General features: G+C 40.6%; 1 pseudogene; it reads right to left on the bottom strand.

Moving 5' to 3' along the window:
• Positions 1 to 300: 300 nt before the first annotated feature.
• LOC109942490 (ubiquitin carboxyl-terminal hydrolase 15-like) lies at positions 301 to 5,908 on the bottom strand (annotated as a pseudogene).
• Positions 5,909 to 6,131: the final 223 nt, after the last annotated feature.

Genomic DNA, 6,131 nt, shown 5'->3' with positions numbered 1-6,131 from the left:
TGTACAAAAACTTATGCATAACTTGGAACACACTTATATGAGACTGTCGTTCAAATCAGTCGCATGGCCTTATATGTTCCGCTCATCTCTGAACTATCAGTACCGCATGGCCTTATCCTTTATATAAGACTGTCGGTATGTTCTCCACTGCTCCCACCAAAAGACATATCTGGATGGTTTAGCAGACCATCCAAACTGACCAAAGGCTCGTTTGAAGCATGTAGCAGATCAACCACATCAGCCGGAGGCTCGTTCACTGAAGAAGCATCTATCCCTGAAGGGTTTGTCAGGTCAGCCATGTCAACCAGAAGCGACGGGCTCGTCGCTGGGGACAGAAGTATATGGCTCTGGTGGCGTAGTCAGGTCAGCAACATCAACTAAAGGCTCGTCTGCAGCAGAAGCATCATCGTCATCTGAAGATGAGAGTGTACTAAACAGTCGACCTGAGCCAATGCCAGCACCACTGTCAGTACCCTCCAGATCAGAGATTTGCGCTTCAGAATCATTAAGGTAAAATTAATGACAGTGCAAAAGGTAAAATTAAGGTACCCAAGCAAAATCGTGTATTAAAAAACATTAAGGTAAAATTAATGTCCATCTTCATGCATAATGTATGTCCCGGATGCATTAGTGATGGATAGATAACATTAGTGAAGCTCTACACGCATAATCATTTGTTTCAGTTTTCAAAGTTTTAGTGAAACTCCCTGGATAATGAGTTGTTTCAGAGGAACAACTAACTAAAATAGTTGTTGCTAGCCATGGAAAAAATATGTCATGTACACCATGTGTGTTTAATGTCCCTTTTACCTGCATAACCATATTGCTATTGTTGGAAGATGGCATCTGGGTATGGTGAAATGGAGCACAGGGATCTTTCTTCAATGGAACCAGTATACCAGAAAATAAACTATAGATTACTCCACACTTGCTGTCTGCAAGGAAAAGTGAAGATTATATTCATGAAAAGGCTAAATTGTGTATTACAAAACATTAAGGTAAAATTAATGTCCATCTTCATGTATAATGTATCTCCCAGATGCATTAGTGATGGATAGATAACATTAGTGAAGCTCTACACGCATAATCATTTGTTTTAGTTTTCAATGTTTTAGTGAAACTCCCTGGATAATGAGTTGTTTCAGAGGAACAACTAACTAAAATAGTTGTTGCTAGCCATGGAAAAATATGTCATGTACACCATGTTGGAACAGATGACATGGAACAACTTGGAGTGAAACAACTAAATGAAACAGTTGCTGCTAGCCAATCTCTACTGTAATTAAGTCATGGAAAATGATGACTGGATGCTGAAATGACGCCACTTAATATAAGATTAAACCCCCCTAATTTGGAGGGGAATGTTTGACAAAAAAGTTAGAAGGCAATTCTCGTCGATATTTACCTTTCTATAGCCCAGCACAATGTCTTGCAGTAGCTTAATGTGCTCGAGTGTCTTTCCCCTCCCCACCCGAAGAGAGCCAGTCAACGACAACCATTGTGAGTGGTCAAGTAAACATCAAACACTGAAAAACCGCATTTGCATAGCAACTGCAAAAGAAAGCATGGATTAGACAAAACGAACAACAATATTTCACTAAACTTAAGTCTAGTTAAAACAACTCACTTAGCCTAAGCTCTACGCAATGGAAAGAAAAAAGATCGGTATTAATACAAATATACTTGGCTGAAGCTGTAATCTGCCTCAAAACGTCATCCTCTAATTAATATGCACAAAGCAGACTTTAATGGAAGTAAATCACAAATATTCTAGGAGCATACACCTAAGATCTTACAAAAGGCAGATCCAGTGCCGGAGGCAACCACATGAGTGGGGTCTAGTGAAGAGATAAACCGAGGCAAGCCTTCCTCCCGCAAATGCGAAGAGGCTAATTCAAACCCGCGACCTGGTGGCTCAGTGAGACAACTCTCACCATTGCGCTATGCCTGCCCTTCTACTTAAGATCTTACAAAGGCCCAGACCAATAGCATAAAACCATAATGAGCAAGCACATGTATGCATGCCAGTTGACCTTCCTACTCTTACTTTTACCTGTTACCAAGGTTATGAAGACCAAAAGGGTGCAACTCAACCTTGCTGTAGAGCTTCACAAAAAGTTCATATGGGAAGAGTGTCTGAACAAAAGAAAACTATTAGCAGATACAAGATAAAGAAAAAGATGCTACATACAAAGTGATATTCAATTATCTTACCGATTCTTATGGATAATGCCTCACAACTTTTGGTGCGGTTTGCTACCTGACCATTTTCTTCAGAGATATTGCAAGATTCTTTGTTGTTGAGCCTGACCTATCTGAAGGTTTAAAACTTATGTCAGGAAGACTATCTGCTACTTTAGATGAATTATTAGGTGTAATAGAAAGACTCCCACGAACTGAAGTGGTTGTCAACAGTCAATGCAGATGGCACAGGTTTCGTGCTCTGAATGTTGTCATTCCCAGCAGATTTTGTTTTAGACCTCTCAAGTTCTACATGAATAGGAGTCCTAGAACTTTTGGACTCCAAGACCATAGATACAGCTTCGTGGTGAATGCTACTGTCTTCAAGCTCCCTGGTACTGCTTGTCTGAGAACAATCCTCAACAACACTGGGCATCCTTAGCTCTTTGGTGTTCCTTGGAATGATTGCAGAATTCTTTGTTTACAAAACTGCTATGACCATTAATGTTTGGTGAAGAAGAATGAGAGTTACAAGCAATGCCTCATTTAAGTCCTCGGTGGAAGAACCATCTTCAACAAAATTTGCATGCTTGATACTTGATCCCATCTTACTACTGTCAACAGACTGGACGTTTTGAGAAATTTCAACTGTGTTGTTGGACTTATGACCTCCAGGAATCTATGCACAGGAACATACTGCTTCAGAAGGCATATGCTTACTTTTACCATTTGAACTCTTCAAATCATGGTTTGCATCAGAAGTTTCAGATCCAACAACTGGTTTGTTCATTTCAGCAACCTGTTTAACACCAACCAATACATTCTCTTTGGCAGCTCTTCCCACTTCAGCCTTTTCTTCTTCATCATCATGCCTAGTATTAACACTTGGTGGATGGCATTCATTTTTGTGACCTTGTCTCCAGTGGGCTATCTGGCATTTGAAGGAACTGCAAAACATGTGTCATTCAAGTTAATAAGTTAAGAAAGTCAACATCATTTGCTAACCCACGGATTTCCACACACAAAAATACAAAATACTGCAGCATGCCAACATTATTTGCAGCTTAAGATCCCATATGGTGTTGTTAATTTGGTCTAGCTATAGATGAAGTGACTGACTCCATGGGCATGTGGTTTACCTCCCTGTTGGGCAGACATCAGACTGAGACAAGTTGGCATGGTTGTAGACTGCGACAAAGATTGATGAGTGATGACTGATGAGGAACCAAACAAATGGTGAGTTCATTATCTAGCTAGGATGTTACTGTTTTATTATCTAAAAAACTCACTACAGAGCTCACTTTAACTTGTGTTTTCCCCTTTGGTTTAATTTGTTTCTAATTTCCTCCTAGCTCTATCTGATATGATAATCACTATTATGTCATTGCCTTGATGCCTTTTAGCTCTATTTAATATGATAATCACTATTGTATTCAATCATCACTTGTTTTCAGGGCAAAGGAAGAGCATTTTGTGCTGGAGGCGATCTTGCGCGAAGGCATTGGTATGTGCTGGATTTAAATTGAGCCCTCTTCTTGCATTAGGAACAAGCAGCATGTCAGTTCTTTAAGTTCTGTTTTCAATAAGAGAATATGTATCATGTGTCTTTTTATACTACAAATTTAGTATGAGTCTTCCATATTTAAATGCTTTCTAGGTCGTGTAACACCAAATCCTGATTTAGAACACAACAATAATGTTCTTCATTTTCAGAGAACTGTTTTCTATTCTGCTCATGTGGTTTCTATAATTCTGTTAGTGGGTTCCTATGATCCGTGTACATGGTTTTTTAATTTCATCATGGGTTTAATTTCATCATGATATGACATAATAACAAGGCATGTTAAACCTTTGATAGCAGGGATAAAAACTAAAATTTGTAGAGGATGACTAACCTCACTGATGGGAAGATCAAATGTTGTTCTAGAAAAAGCACCTTTACCTGCTTCAGTAGGTCCAAGAATAGGAAATCCTAAAGCATAAAAAGTCAGAATTTGAAGATTAGTGGAGACGATTACAATGTTAGTGCACTCATACTCATGTCAACTAAAAAATATTTATGATGTTAGGCATGCTAGATGAAGGCATATTACTTGCTAGCCACCAAGAACTTTCATATAGAAAATTGAACAGATGAAAATACATAGAGCAAGTTACAACTAAGGAGGTGAAATTGTGTTTGAGAACTACCACCACTGACAAAAAAGAGGTTGGTGACGGCAACATAGACAACATCAAGCTCATCATGGGAGGAGACACCGCGACAACCCCTAGAAGCTCCAAGAGTGGCAAATCTGAGCAGCTGAAATAAATGCGGCCACATTGTACTAAAGAACGGGTATATTCTATATTATATTTATAGCCTCTATCCTATAACAGATGTCATTTTTTAACCAAACATTATTTGAACCTTCTAGTGCAAAACGATCCTAATAAACACTTTCTCGGACAAGCAGTCAGCTCCTCAAAAGGAAAAGGGAAAAAAGAACCACCTCAATGGATGAATATGCTAGTGAACTAACCAAGCAAAATGCACTGGTCAGCTATATAGTGTGAAGCTAGAAACTTATAGCTTCACTTTCCTGATAGTTATTACCTGACTTATATGGTCCCTGGCATTTTGCAGCTGAATTCTAGTCCTATTGTTTGCCATCCCTATTTCTAGGATTGGGTTAGTTTTTGTTAGATAAATTATTAGTAATTTACATGCTCTATAGCGTAGGGAAGATCGTCTCTGCTAGCTAGATTATTGCACATACTTATATTTTGTCTATGCAGGTAAGTTGTAGCCACCTAATTGGAGCAGAAATGAAATTATACATGGTTTGAACCTAAAATATCCTCGACCTTCCACAAAGGACATAAGGACAAGGGACTATGGAAGAACACTATTAGCGCTTCAGAAAAGCCCAACCGATGCAAGACTATTAAATACCAACCGATGCAAGACTATTGAAATTAAAGCCCAACCGATGCAAGGGACCATGGAAGAACACTATTATCCTATAATGGTGCTTGTAGTAAATACAGAACATCGCATAGATATATGGACAGAGTCTCCAAATATGTCATATATTCAAAGATAAGGGATTAAATGCTCAAATCATTTCAAACAATTCCATAGATGGCTTCTTCCAAGCATCTAGCAGAATAACACATGAGTGTATACAATAGATAAACCAACCAACAGATTCTTCTAAGCATCAAGCAAAATAGCACAAAAATGTGAGTTGTCAATAGAGAATATAAATCATACCATGATAGTTTAAAAGGTATTGTAGCAAAGATCTCTCTCGGTCCAAATGAGAGGCGTCACTGCCCGGCATCGAGCAGTACCCGCGCATCGATCATCCGAGTGTCGTGCGCCGCCCGCCAGGCCGCCGGACAGAATCGAACCGCACTGAAGTCTGTGATGTCACGAGCAGGGAAAGATAAGCGGCGGGCGACGAGTCAAAGTGTTGAGTTGCAGCCTGCCTGCCCACCTGAACACGTTAGGCCGATGTTGACTCGCTCGGCCGAACCGAACAGCTTTGTGCCTTCTTCCAAAGCCATTTAAGCGCTGGCATGGCGGCGCCGTCTTCGGCTCTGGACCTTGCTCGCCTTTCACCTTGATGCCATCCATCCACCCCTCGCCGCCCCAACAATCATCCCGTGCCTCGAGCCGGACAGAGACAGGGTTGTCTTTGGGGACGGCAGACACGGACGGGGACAATGGACAATCGTGCATCGCTGGGAGGAACTGCCGTGTAGCTCGCAAGATTACAATCCCCGATCCATGGACTGTAGCGCCTGTTGTTGGCCATTGTTTAAAGGCCTGGCCTGCGGGACGATTCCGATGCAGTTAGGATCCCATTCCCAAATATACATGTGTATCAGATTACGATGGGGATTCCGACCCACATCTGTCGAGCCTCTCTCTCTCAGCGATGGCAATGTGAACAAGTTCCTCT

Source organism: Zea mays, chromosome 9 (genome assembly GCF_902167145.1).
Source record: "Zea mays cultivar B73 chromosome 9, Zm-B73-REFERENCE-NAM-5.0, whole genome shotgun sequence".
NCBI lineage: Eukaryota > Viridiplantae > Streptophyta > Magnoliopsida > Poales > Poaceae > Zea > Zea mays.
Note: the sequence above shows the minus strand (reverse complement) of the source record. Positions and strands in the feature narration are given on the sequence as shown.